The sequence below is a fragment of the Jaculus jaculus genome, chromosome X, assembly GCF_020740685.1.
Source record: "Jaculus jaculus isolate mJacJac1 chromosome X, mJacJac1.mat.Y.cur, whole genome shotgun sequence".
NCBI lineage: Eukaryota > Metazoa > Chordata > Mammalia > Rodentia > Dipodidae > Jaculus > Jaculus jaculus.
This window is the reverse complement of record NC_059125.1, coordinates 35,633,236-35,648,670: the sequence shown is the minus strand read 5'-3', so window position 1 is coordinate 35,648,670 and position 15,435 is coordinate 35,633,236.

Here is a 15,435-nt window from a genome sequence, read left to right as displayed (position 1 = left end):
TCTTTACCAGGAATCCTTACAGAAAAACAACCGAAGTCAGAAATAGTTCAAGGGGGGACCAAAGTCTAAGTATTGGAGGGACATAAAAAGGAAACTTCAAAATAAATAATTAAAGGATAAATGGATCTGCTGGATCAGTGATTAATGATGGGAAGCCCCATTTGTGGTTGTTTTGCCTCTCACCTTTAATAAAGTAATTGAAAGTAGAAGTCCAGGAAATCACAAGTGCTTGACCGCACATACATGGGGAAAATGTAAAAACAGTTAATCATTACAGGGGCCTGACAACTTTACTTGAGGTGAATAATTATGGGATTGTTTGATGATAAGGAATAACAAAAAGTTTCTATGAATTCTGTGAAATTGTACCTTTCTTGAAGTTTGTTCTTGCATGATGTGATCAGAAAATAAAAGACTGAGGCTAAGAGCTGTGGCAGGAACAGAAAAAGAGAGAAAGGAAAAGATAGAAAAACTCAGCTGCCTTCAGCATTAGCCTGTCAGCTTGCACCAGAACTTGACTTCGAGTCGTTATTTCGCTGCTCCCTTTCACACCTCTCTTCGGGGACCCTCCTTCAAGCCAGGGCTGGACCCCGGCAAGTGGCGCCCGAACAGGGACCTGAATTGAGGTAAGTCGAGGCTCGGTTAGGGACGGATCTCACCCAGGGACCTGCAGACCCCCTGGTCAAAGAGTAAGGCTGGGAAGAGGGGTGAGTAATCAAAGAAAACATGGGACAGGCAGAATCTAAGGAAAGACAGATGTACATTAAGATACTGAGAAAGATGCTAAGGAATAAAGGAATAGAATTTAAGAAAAATAATCTCATAGAATTTATTCAATTTATACAAAAAGTAAGCCCCTGGTTTCCAGAGGAGGGGACATTAGACCTGGACAACTGGCAGAATGTAGGAAAGGATCTCAAGAAATGGCTCTTGGTTAATGATGATGATGAGGTTCCTGAGAATGCTGTCACCCTATGGGTTATGATCAAACAAGCTTTAAGAAATGATTTAGCTGCAGATTTGCCTGACTCAACATCTACAACGTCAGAAAAAAGTACAAAATCCACTATCTATGAAACTCTAAAGTTGTCAGATGCTGAGGCTCTACCCTTGCTGCCCAGAGTTAGAACTGCCTCTCAAAACAAACACGAAGTGCAGCTTGCCCAGGCATCAGACATAGGTATCTCAGATGATGAATCATTGGATTCTGAAGAAGAAGTTGAACTAGAGGATGAGGCTGCTAAGTATCATAATCCTGACTGGCCTCCACCTAAGAGCTCTACTAATAAGCCTCCTAAAGCCAGGCCAAAGAGGAAACCTCCAAACATAGGGAAAACTTCTTGCTTAATGGCTGCAGCCCGAGAAGCTGCCATGAAGGGGGAGAAGTTGCTCCATTGTTTCCCTGTGGTTTTCCCTGAGGGTGCAGATGAGGTTGAGGAATGGGAACCAGTACCTTATAAATTATTAAAAGAAATAAAAGAGGCATGCAATAAATATGGACCAACAGCACCCTATGTTTTGTCACTAATAGATGGGCTGGCCTCACATTGGCTTACCCCTAGTGATTGGAGTGCAGTCGCTAAGTCCTGCCTATCTGGTGGGCAATTCCTCCTTTGGAAGGCCAATTATGAGGATGAAGTTAAAAAAGATGTGACAGCCAGGAGGGTAAAAGAGGAAGATGAAGAGGAACAAGGCTATCCTATTTTGACTGGGACAGGGCCTTATCTAGATCTAAAGAAACAGTTAAAAATACCAAAGAAGATTTTGCTTATCATAAATGGGCTAGCTGTAAATGCTTGGAGAAAGCTGCCAACAGAAGGAGCTAAAACTTCATTTTTGTCTGAAATTAGGCAGGGAGGTGAAGAGCCCTATGCAGACTTTGTGGCACGCTTGAATGATGCTATCACTAAAGTAATTCCTAATGAGGAGGCTGCAGGATTAATACTGCAACAGTTGGCTTTTGAGAATGCTAATTCTACCTGCAAAGTCATTCTCAAAGTTCATAGGCGACAGGGCACTATCACTGATTTTATCAGGCTTTGTGCTGACTTTACACCAGCAGTCGCACAAGGACTTGCTTTTGCAGCAGCATTACAAGGGACTTCTCCGTTTAACAGAGTGAGCAATGGGCCAAGACAAGGATTCAGAAAGGATAATGGCACTTGTTTCTCTTGTGGTGAGCGGGGTCATATAAGAAAGAGTTGTCCCAAGCTCCTAGGAAGTGCTCCTGGAGGTCCTCGAGGGGTACCTTCAGTTAATCTAAATGCTAAACCTTCCACCCTTTGCCCCAGGTGCCAGAAGGGGTACCACTGGCAAAGGGAATGTAGATCTCAATTTCATAAGAATGGGATGCCTTTACCATCTCCAGGGAACAACCCATTACAGAATCAACAGGAAAACTGCCCAAGGGCCCCGCTCTGGGCCCCCCAAATAATGGGGGCATCCTGCAATCCATTCCTGCCTCAGAGCATAGCACAATCGAATCTCTGCACAGAGCCACCCCAGGCAGCGCAGGATTGGACCTCAGTGCCACCACCTCAGTCATATTAACTTCTGATTCACCCCCAACTCTTATCCCTACGGGTGTGTATGGCCCTTTACCATCAGGAACAATGGGTTTACTTTTGGGGAGAAGTTCAACTTCTATGCAGGGGATCAATGTAATACCAGGAGTTATTGATGCTGATTATACTGGGGAAATAAAGATTATGATTCAGGCACCTACAAAAACAATTCAAATTCATAATGGACAAAGGATAGCACAGTTATTGTTACTTCCTTATATAGTCAAAGGAAATCCATTGACAGAGCAGCCTAGACAGAAGGGAGGATTTGGGTCAAGTGACATGGTCTTCTGGATTGAGGAAATCAAAAGAACTAGGCCTCTAAAGGTCTTGAAGGTTCAAGGGAAACCTATTACAGGATTGTTGGACACAGGGGCTGATATTTCATGTATAACAGGGAAAGATTGGCCTTCAAATTGGCCTACTGCATCCTCTACTTCCACCTTATATGGGGTAAGACAAGCAGGAAATGCCGTTCAAAGTTCTGCTGTCCTGAAATGGACTGATGGTGAGAATGAGGGATCCTTTCAGCCCTACATTATTCCCTCAGTCCCCTTTACACTTTGGGGAAGGGATATTTTGAATCAGATGGGAGCCATGCTACTGACTGCTTCTGATTCTGTAATAAAACAGATGTTAAAGATGGGCTTTGATCCCTCCCGGGGTCTAGGAAAAAATTTAGACGGTAGAAAGGACCCCATTGTTCCTCAAATAAAAAAAGACAAATATGGGGTAGGTTATCATCCTTTTTAGGAGGGGCTACTGTTTTAACAGCAGATCCTATAGTATGGATGTCAGATCAACCTGTCTGGGTGGAACAGTGGCCCCTGGTAGAGGAAAAAATCCAGGCAGCACTAGAATTAGTACAGGAACAACTACAACTAGGGCATATTGAAGAATCCACAAGCCCATGGAATACACCTATTTTTGTTATAAAAAAGAAATCAGGAAAATGGAGATTATTGCAGGACCTAAGAAAAATAAATGCCACTATGGAGACAATGGGGGCTTTACAACCAGGCCTCCCTAGTCCAGTTGCTATACCTGTAGATTTTAGTCTTGTTGTAATTGATTTACAAGACTGCTTCTTTACCATCCCCCTGAGTCCTCAAGATTTTAAACGTTTTGCATTTAGTGTTCCTTCAGTAAACTTACAAAGACCCTTTTTGAGATATCATTGGAAATTACTACCTCAGGGGATGAAAAATTCACCTACTCTATGTCAGAAATTTGTGGATATGGCCTTCCAAGCCATTAGGAAAAATTACAAATCTTCTATGATCATTCACTATATGGATGATATTTTAATTGCAGATAAAGATAGGGGAGTCTTACAAAATCTATTACAAGAGATGATTTCTACCCTAACTTTTTATGGTTTGAAGGTAGCCCCTGAAAAGATTCAAATAACACCCCCTTATAATTATTTAGGGAGAATTATAAAAAGTGATGCTGTAGCCCATCAACCCTTAAAATTAGGTCTGTCACACTTACATACCTTAAATGATTTTCAAAAAATTCTAGGAGAAATAAATTGGGTGCGTCCCTTTTTGAGACTAACCACAGCTGATTTGAAGCCTCTGTTTGATATCTTAAAGGGAGACAGTAACCCCAGATCTCCCAGAGAATTAACTCCTGAAGCTAATGAAGCTTTAAATTTGGTTCAAAATGCTCTAAATCAGCAACAGTTAAGACGATATGTTAGAAATTCTAAATGTCAATTGATCATTCTAGCCACTAAACATATGCCTACGGGGGTGATTTGGCAGGAGGGGCCTCTAGAATGGGTACATTTGCCCTCAAGCCCCAAGAAGATCCTATCCCATTACTCCTTGTTAATTACTCAAATTATAATAAAGGCAAGAAAAAGGTTAAGAGAAATATTGGGTAAAGATTTTGAGGAAATTATTATACCTTATAATAATGAACAATTCAATTGGCTGCTTAACTTTTCTGAGGAATGGCAGATTACATTAATTGCTTACCCAGGCCAAATTCTTTTCCATTTACCCCAGCACCCACTTTTACAGTTCCTATCACGCCAAAAAATTATTTTTCCCTCAAATTATTCTCCAGACCCTATAGAAGGTGCTATTGTAATTTTTACTGATGGTTCCTCTAATGGGAAGGCTGCACTCGTGACTCCCACAGAAATAAAAGTGGAACAGACTTCCTTTTCTTCCGCACAAAAAACTGAAATTTATGCAGTTATTATGGCCTTTAAAGTTCTTATGAATATTTCCTTTAACCTTTACACTGATTCTCACTTTGTGTCAAGACTATTTCCTGTTATTGAAACTGCAATGATAAATGATGATCGTACTCAAATTAATAATTTGCTCATCCAGTTACAGAATTTGGTACAAATCAGGACTCAACCTTACTATGTGTGCCATATTAGAGCTCATACTGTCCTTCCAGGTCCTCTCAATGAAGGAAATGCATATGCTGACTCTCTGACGAGAGTTATGACATTATTAGATCCTGTTGCTGAGGCTACTCAATCCCATGCCCTCCACCATCAAAACTCACAAGCACTACATTTGCAATTTGGAATTTCTAGAGAGACTGCCAGGCAGATTATTAAAAATTACAAAGTCTGTCCTCAGTCATTTCCCTCTCTTCCAATGGGAGTTAATCCCAGAGGGCTCATAGCTGGAAACTTATGGCAAATGGATGTTACTCACTATGCCCCTTTTGGAAAATTAGCTTTTGTACATGTAACTGTAGATACCTTTTCCCATCTTGTAATGGCAACAGCTCGGACTGGAGAAGCATATAAAGATGTAGTCCAGTACCTTTTCCACTGTTTTTCTATTGCTGGGATGCCTCAACACTTAAAAACAGATAATGCTCCTGCTTATACTAGTAAAGCTTTTAAAACTTTTTGCCTGCAGTTTTCCATTAAACATACTACAGGAATCCCTTACAATCCACAAGGACAAGCTATTATAGAGAGAACTCATCAACAGCTTAAGGGTCAAATTGAAAAACTCCGCTCTGGGGATTTCCCCTATTCCTCTCCTCATCACTTATTAAATCATGCCTTATTTACACTTAATTTTCTTAATAAAGATAGTAAAGGTCATTCTGCTATTGAAAGGCATTGGGAGGCTTCTGATTGTAATATTAAACCATTAGTCATGTGGAAGGATCTTTTGACCTCTACATGGAAGGGGCCAGACCCCCTTTTAACATCAGGGCGAGGCTATGCTTGTGTTTTTCCACAGGATGCCAAGTCACCAATCTGGATTCCTGACAGGCTCATTCGGCCTTTCAGGGTCTCCAGCTCTGAGTCTGAAAAGAAAGAGCAGACCGTGCCGCCGTCCACGGCGCCTTCCTGTGACACCAATTCATCAAACTAAAATCAAGGCATCGGCTCCGACTCCAGCTTCCGCAGAGGAGATGGAAGAAAGTACTTTGACTACAGCTTTCGTCCGCCTTCAGCTTTCACCTCAACAGCAACAGCGTGTTCCTAGATCAACAGCAACTCGCAGCGGTGTGATGCCATCCTGGGGACAACTCAAGGCGCTGGCTGAAGGAGCTCACTCCTTGGTGGCTGCAGCTCATCTACTGCCCTCGGCGCCGAATCTGTTTGTTGCTATGCTTTCACTTTTGGCTGCTGAGGTATGGTGTCTCTCGCTCTTTCCTGTTGTTGCTGCAGATATGTCCTATTGGGCCTATCTTCCAGACCCTCCAATGTTTCATCCTGCTACTTGGGATTTTGGACCTATTAAGGTCACCACTAATAACACCAATTTATTGGGAGGAGAAAGTAATTCTTATTTGACACAAAAGACTAAATACAATTTTAGTTATACAGGCATGTCAGACATTCTTCCTGTTTGCTTCTCTATTAATAAGGATATGTCTGGCTGTGTTCCTTTGGCTGAACATCAATTAATTGCTGACTCCCCTACTCCTCCTACTAATACCCGAGGGGATGATGGACAGGAGCAACGAGATGTATGGTTCCTTAAGTTATATCTCCCAAAAATGTATAATGCTTCTGCTTACAAGATAGAGCCTACAGCCTTGCCCAAAAAGTTACCTGCTTGTCAAAACAGTACAGATTTAGATTCCATTTGGGAAAAAATACCACCCTCAGGGTACCCAAAATAGTTTTCATGTGGTTTTCCTACTAAAACTGTTAAATATTCTCCTTTTAATTCTTCTCTGTCCTTGTTGGATTGGTCAGTCAGTAGCCCAGACCATGACTATACACAGACTTTAAAACAAGCAAAATATATACGAGGAGACAATACTATGCCTACTGTTAGGGCAAGTGCTTGGTATAGTCCAGGTTGGGTTGCACCCTCATTTCGTCCTCAAACACGGGGAAAAAAGGACTTCCCGGTACAATTGGATCTTTTTAGACTGTTTGCAGCCACCCATAAAGTCACTATAATCAGACCCCGGGGGACAGTTATACAAACCTCTGCCCCTGTGACTGCTTGTGTGGCTGCCCTTTTCTCCATTATTCATCCTGGAATGAAGGGCCACTTTTATTTGCAACAAAGTTCTCATGGGATATTTCATGTTTCTTGTTCTAACTGTATTCTCTCTAATTGTATCATGGAAACTTCTAAGGATGTTTTCCTGATTTTACGTCAACCTCCATATGTTATGCTGCCAGTAAATATTACTGGAAATTGGTTTTCTAATCCTGGGATTGAAGCTCTCCATAGAGCTACAGTTCTGATCACACGCCCCAAAAGATTTGTAGCAACTTTAATTTTAGGTATTACAGTGTTAATTGGAATTACTTCTAGTATTGCTCTCTCAACTACATCCTTGGTAAAAGAAATACATACTGCTAATCATGTTAATCAGCTTTCTAAGAATGTCAGTCTAGCACTTATGATTCAGGAAAATATAGATAGAGGAATACAGGATAGACTCAATGCTTTGGAAGAGGCAGTCCTCTTTATAGGAAATGAAATTCAAAACCTAAAAATTAGACTGTCAGTGCAATGCCACTCATTATTTAAATGGATATGTGTTACTCCACTGCCCTATAATGACTCTGAACATGATTGGTCACAAGTTAAATCCCACCTACAAGGTCTTTGGAACAATTCTCGGCTGACTATGGATACAGATCTTTTGCATGAAAAGATCTCAGATATTAGTAATTCTCATGTAGGATCTGCCTCTCTAGAGGAAGTTTCTACAGCCTTTGCTTCTGCAGTTACTGATTTCATTTCCAACACTTCCTGGCACAATTTATTATTTAACATCTGTATCATTGCTGGTCTTGTTCTTGTTCTTCTTTTTCTTCTCCCAGTCATCTTCAGACAACTCTGCCACTCGCTCTCAGCATTAACTGTGGATGTTCGAGCCATTGAATTAAAACAAAAAGGGGGAGATGCCGGAGACGGCAAGCATGCCATTTCAGGATCATGAGGAATCGAGCGCTGAAGAGCTGCTTGACACAGTTCCAGCCCAGCTGTCTCTTCCTTGAAGTCCGATGTGGCCCCTCTATAGAAAAATCTTTGGCTCTCTACGCCACAGAAATATGTGGTTTTCTGTATAATGTTTGTCTTTCTCTGTCTTTCACTTGGTGTCCCAATCTCTAAGTTTACTTTTCCAGTAAAAATTGTTGTCGGTAAAGTGTTGGTCAATGTATCTGAAAGAGGCTCTGGCATAGAATTGGAAAAACAAGAAAATGGGTCAAAGATAATTGTTTTCTTTAAAGGCCTTAAAGAAAGTCAGGCATGGAGTACAGTAAACTTAGGAGGAAACAATGAACCTCCTGGAACAACGTAAACATTGTTATATGACTAATTTTTCTAAATGGTGGCAATTGCAATTGACTCTTTACCAGGAATCCTTACAGAAAAACAACCGAAGTCAGAAATAGTTCAAGGGGGGACCAAAGTCTAAGTATTGGAGGGACATAAAAAGGAAACTTCAAAATAAATAATTAAAGGATAAATGGATCTGCTGGATCAGTGATTAATGATGGGAAGCCCCATTTGTGGTTGTTTTGCCTCTCACCTTTAATAAAGTAATTGAAAGTAGAAGTCCAGGAAATCACAAGTGCTTGACCGCACATACATGGGGAAAATGTAAAAACAGTTAATCATTACAGGGGCCTGACAACTTTACTTGAGGTGAATAATTATGGGATTGTTTGATGATAAGGAATAACAAAAAGTTTCTATGAATTCTGTGAAATTGTACCTTTCTTGAAGTTTGTTCTTGCATGACGTGATCAGAAAATAAAAGACTGAGGCTAAGAGCTGTGGCAGGAAGAGAAAAAGAGAGAAAGGAAAAGATAGAAAAACTCAGCTGCCTTCAGCATTAGCCTGTCAGCTTGCACCAGAACTTGACTTCAAGTCGTTATTTCGCCGCTCCCTTTCACACCTCTCTTCGGGGACCCTCCTTCAAGTCAGGGCTGGACCCCGGCAATACAAGAATGAACTCCAGGAAGCATTAAGAAAATTTTTTAAAAAATGACCTGAAACTGGAGCTTTGCAAAGTATTGGATACTATACAGAAAAAGGCAGTAGGAAATACAAACCAAATTGAACTATTCCAAACCTCTTTAGATGCTCTCAAGAACAGAATTAATCATGTGGTGGACAGAACCTCAGAACTGAAGACAAGACAGAAGAAGTTTGGAATTCCAGAAACTTCAATAAATTCAAAAATTCTTGTGAGCAGAACACGAGGGGACTGTGGAATACCCTAAAACATCCTAACATTTGGATACAATGAAATGCAGAAGAATAAATTCAGATCCAAAGGCATGGAGAACTTATTCAACAAAATTATTAAAGAAAACTTTTCAACCCTCTCAAAAAGAGAGTCCCATAAAGATGCAAAAAACTAATAGAACTCCAAATAGATTGGAGCAATGGAGAAACTCTTCAACACATATTATCATGAAAACTATAAACAATGAAAACAAAGAGAGGGAGTCCTAAAAGCATCAAGAGAGAAACAGCATGTTACACAGAAGGGTCTAATATGGAACACTTCAAAGTCTAAAAAATATACCCAGCAAAAGTATTCTTTATAATAGATGGTGAAAGAAAAACTTTCCATGAAAAACGTCAGCTCTATGATTTTATGAACACAAAGCCAGACATACAGAGAATTCTCTTCACAGAAGAGTCAAACAACCAAGATCAAGAGCCTACAAGAAGCAGACCACAATAACAGAAACTAGAGAAGGCAGAAAAAGTGCAAAGCCCAAGAAAATACCAAACACCATAAAGCACCCAAAATGGCAGGGATTAAATCAAACCTCACAGTTATTACTTTAAACATCAGTGGCCTTAATTCACCCATCAAAAGACACAAGTTAACAGAATGGATCAGAAAAACGGACCCTTCAATTTGCTATATTATAGAAACTCACCTCACTACAGAGAGACACCTCCTCAATGTGAAAGGAAGGAAAATGATACTTCAAGCAAATGGAATAAAGAAACAAGCAGGTGTTGCTTACTAATATCAGATAAAATACATTTCAAACAAAAAATAATCAAAAAGAACATAAAGGACACTTCTTACTCATCACGGGAATGATCCAACAAAAGGACATCACACTAATAAGTATAAATGGACCAAACACATGTGTACCACAATTTATAAAACAAAACCCACTTGATGACAAAACAGAAATAAACACTGACACCATCATAGTGGAGGACTTCAATACTCCACTATCACCAATAGAAAGATCAACCAATGGAAAATCAAGAGGGAAGTAAGAGAACTCAGCAACACCATAGATCAACTAGACCTAACAGATACCGATAGAATACTCTACCCAAAATCTACAAAACACACATTCTTCTCAGTAGCCTATGGGACCTTCTCCAAAATATATCATACATTAGGCAATAAATCCTGCCTCCATATATTCTGTTTTGTTGTCAAATGAAAACACAACTTACCAAAACTTATGGGACACAATGAAGACAGTCCTTAGGGGAAAATTCATAGCACTAAATGCCTTCATAACAAAGACAGAAAGAGCATAAGTAACTACCACTACTTGATCTTTGACAAAGGCTCCAATAATGTAGACTGATTAAAAAAAAAAAAAAAAAAAAAAAACAGCATCTTCAACAAATGGTGTTGCACAAACTGGATTACCATAAACAGAAAAAATGAAAGTAGACCCCTTCACCTCTCCATACACAAAAAGCAACTCCAAATAGATTAAAGACCTCAATATAAGACACAAAACTCTTCTACTGGAAGAAAAAAATAGGAGGAGCCCTCCATGATATAGGAGTGAGGAAAGGTTTCCTGAACAAAACCCCAGTAGACCAGAAATTTAAACAATCACTCAACAAATTGGATCTCATGATACTAAAAAGCTTTTGCACAGCCAAACAAACCATAAGCAGAGCCAATAGACTCCCCACTGAATGTGAGAAAACTTTTGCTAGCTATACCACTGACAGTAGCCTAATATCTAGAATCTACAAAGAACTCACTTTAAACAATTTAAAAAAAAAATCAAATAACCCACTCAAAAAATAGGGAGTTCTCAAAGGAGGAAATACAGATGGTAAACACACTTAAGGAAATGTTCAACATCCCTAACTATCAGGGAAAATGCAAATTAAAACAACTCCAGTAAGGATGGCATCCATTAAAATATCCAAATGCTGGCAAAGATGTAGAGAAATAGGAACCCTCATTCACTGTTGGTGGGACTGAAAGCTTGTACAACAACTATGGAAATCAATATAGATATTCCTGAAAAGGATTAATATAGAGCTGACAACAGACACAGTTATTCCCTCACTGGCTCCATGTTTCATTGCAGAGATATTTGTTCAGCCATGTTTATATCTGATCAATTCATAATAGCTAAGTATTGGAATCATCTCAGGTGCCCATCATTGGACAAATGGATAACCAATCTGTGGTACATTTACGCAATGGAATTCTATTCAGCAGTAAGAAAAAAAAATGACACAATGAAATTTGTAGAAAAATGGTTGGACTTGGAACAAATCATACTCAATGATCTCACACAATCACAGAAAGACAATCACTACATGGTCTCACACATCTGCGGTTACTGACCTAGATTAACTGTAGTTGCTCACATACCTGATAGTCAATTCAAAGCATGGACAATACAGAGGGAAGGGTTTGTGGGGAGGGAAAGAATAGGGGAGAGGAGGGGCATAGAGATGAGGAAAGAAAAGAAACATATGATAATTAAAGGGGACTGTTTTGTGGAAGAAGGAAGAGAAAAGTGGGGGCAGGAGGGAGATAAGGGATTGTGGGATATGAATAGGATCAAAATACATTATAAACCCATCAAATGATGTCACATAAGTTCAGATGTGCTAATGAATGTTTTATAAATATCTCAACTATATGTAAACATTTTAGATTAAAAATATTTTAGTCAAAACCTTAAAATATAAAAAGTTTTTATTGCAGTAATATATTAAGTTTGTGCTGACAAATTATTTGTTAAATTCTGTAGTAAATTTTAAAACAGTAGTCATTATGTGTTGTGGTTTAATATATCATAACTTATTAAATAAATATATTAACTTAATGAATTGAATTTTTATTCAAATTGTTAAAGTATTTTTAGCTTTTTTTTAGGCACCTTTTACATGGTATCTGTAGGTAATGAGCCACATATTATATTAGGGGAATAAATAACATTTTCATACCTCCCACCAATTTGCATGCTAACTATAAGTCCACTCCAGTGTTCATTATCCTGGGATCCAAACTGAGAATTCAGCCTTTGCAATGTGTCTTATCAGAGAGGCAATGGGCATAAGAGCAAAATCGTTTCCTAAAAACGATTATACAAAACTACAACTATTCACTTTTATCAAACCAGTTACATGGAACAAACTGACATTTATGTGTTACAAAATTATATTTCTTCCACAAGACGAAACTATATATTATATTAAAATGAGTTCAGGTATATAATTCTCTTACATGGCAATAAACAAATAAGTGATAATAATAACAAAAGTCAATTTTCCAATGTAATCAGAAATATAATCAGTAAAGCTCCTTTAATCTTTGTAAGGTTTAAATTTCCTTTACCAAGGTTTACTATTCTTATAAGACAAATTTAAAGAATTTTCAGGTTCTTTTCTAGAATCATGTAGACACACAAATGCACAATTAGTGGTAAGTATTCATGGCAGTTATTTCATATATGCAGCTACAATTAAAATATGGAATACCAAAATATTGCTCATAAATATAAAATATAAAGTAGGTACTTTGTGAAACACTAGTCACAATATTTTTATTAGCAAATTAAAGTGTAAATTATATATATAATTATGTTGCAAAATATCTAATTTAATATATGTTGTTCTTTTTTTAATTTTTTTTATTACTTTTCTATTCAGCAAATACAGGCAGTTTGGTACTATTATTAGGCTCATCAACGATCTACCCCCTCACCAATGGCCCCTCCATGTTGATGCATATGGGTCATGCATTGTGGAGATAAGCCAAAGTTATTGGTACGATAAATGTCTCTGCATGTCATGACAAAACATGTGGCTCTGACATTCTTTCCGACCCCTCTTCCACAAAATTTCCCTGAGCTATATCGGGCTCATTTTTGGTCTGCTTCAGTGATGAGGTGTTGAGGGCCTCTGAGGCTCTGGCTCTCTGATTTGGTAGGAATTCATATCTCTCTGTGTTGGTCTCCTTCACCCTTGTGCTGGTATCTGGTTCATCAGGGAAACAGCACTCTTGCTTGTTTCTCCATTTTTTCTTAGTTTAAGCTGGGGCCCTTTTGAGGTATAATGGGTGGCTTTCTCCTTAGGATCTGCATCTATCTGAAAAAGAGAAGCAGATTCTCCAACAGAGAGTAAGTTAGCACCAGGACAAATGAGAGAACCCATACTTTTTTTTATAGAGAATTTAATAGGTGTAGGTCCCCTTGTAGCCCATGATTGATGGTAGCTTGATATTGGAGAGTGGGGATATGGTTCTGACTTGTTTCCCAGCTTCAGTTATGGGTCCCATACCACTGAGGGGATCAGTTAGCCAAATCAAGAGCAGTTGGTTCCCCACCATGGCTGTGTGCCACTATTGCACTTGTGTGAGCATCACCACATGTTATTTGCTGCTAAGTAGGTTGGACCATGAGTTGCTTGGACAGATATCGGTCATTTTCCCCCAGTCACCCATGTAGCACCTTCTGGCACTAGACACACTGACTGCCTGGGTTCTGACTCTCTTCTAGCTTCCAGCCATGCCATTCCATTTTAAGCATCAACTGCATATGGTGTCTTCAGCAGTAGGGTCTTACCACTGACTTTTGGTGGGTCATCAAGTACTCTGACAGAAATCTGTCATTCTTTTAGGAAACCTTGTAGGTTTCTCTGATCAAAAGCTCATTGTGGATGATAGCCCCATGCTGGTACTGGGAGTTACAGGTTAGTGCCCACTATGAGAATGAGGAAAAAGATAACTAATATATAAGAGTTAGAGAGGAGTGAGGGGGGGGAAAGGGAGGGGGAGAGGGAGGGAGGGAAGATGTAGAAGATTTAGTTTATACTTGATCCTACCCACTCCAGTGTTTTGTGGTTCAGGTGTTTCCTGTAAGGGCCCATTGAAGGTTCAGCCATTTGGACTGCCTTTTAGGAAGTAGAATTTTATGGTACCATTGCCGTTTGGGTCCAGATGAGTGTTTCCCACCCCTTCAATGCCCTTCCACTGCTCCCCATTCATCCTAGTGTCTAGTCTATGAGGTGCTTGATGGGTATGTAAGGTATCTTGGGTAGATTCAGGTTAGGTGTTGTAGATGCGTGAGACTATGTGTTGATTTTTTTCTGTCATTGGGTAAGTTCACTCACTGAGAATGATGTTCTATACTCTACCATTTTTACTCAAACTTCTCTGTGTAATTTTTTCTTACTGCTGTATAGAATTCCACTGTGTAGATATACCACATCTTAGTTATGCATTCTTCTAGTGATGGACATCTGGATTGATTCCAGCTCTAAGCTATTACGAATTGTGCCACTACAAACATGATTGAGCAAATCTCTCTGGCCTGTGGTTTGAAGGGTTTAGGGTAGATGCCCAGTAAGGAAATAAATGGGTCTGTTGGTATCTCTATAGTCAGCTTTGTCAGGAGTTTCCATATTGCTTTCCAAAGTGGTTGTACCACCCTACATTCCCACCAACAGTGGATAAGTGTTCCAAATTCTCCATATCCTAGCCAGTATTTATTTTCGTTTGATTTTTTGATGTTTGCTATCCTTATTGGTGTAAAGTGGAATCTCATAGTTGTTTTAGTTTGCATTTCACTGATGATTAGGGATGATGACCATTTTCTTAAGTAGGTGTTTGCCATTTGTGTTTCTTCTCCTGTCAACTGCCTGTTCAACTCTTTGCCCCATTTTGTGGGTGGGGTTTCTATCTTCTTACTCTTTAGATTTTTGAGTTCTGTGAACTGCCTTTTAGCTCTTTCCCCCATTTTGTGAGTGGGGTGTTTGACTTCTTCCTGTTTAGATTTTTGAGTTCTGTGTAGATTCTAGAGATTATGCCTCTGTCAGTTAGATAACCCACAAATATTTTCTCCCATTCTGTGGGTAATCTATTGGCTTTGCTTATTGTATTCTTGTCGGTAAAGAAACTCTTCAGCTTCAAGTGATTGCATTGGTTGAGTGACTGTTTAAGATCTTGAGCTACTGGGGTTTTTTCAGGAAGTCTTTTTCCATTCCCACATCATGGAAAGTACTTCCTAAAATTTCTTCCAGTAGTATTTGAGTTTCTGGTCTTATATTGAGGTCTTTGATCCATTTGGATTGGAGTGTAGTGTATGGGAAAATGTGTGGATCAGGTTTCAGTTTCCTGCATGTGGTTATCCAGTTTGTCCAGCACCATTTGT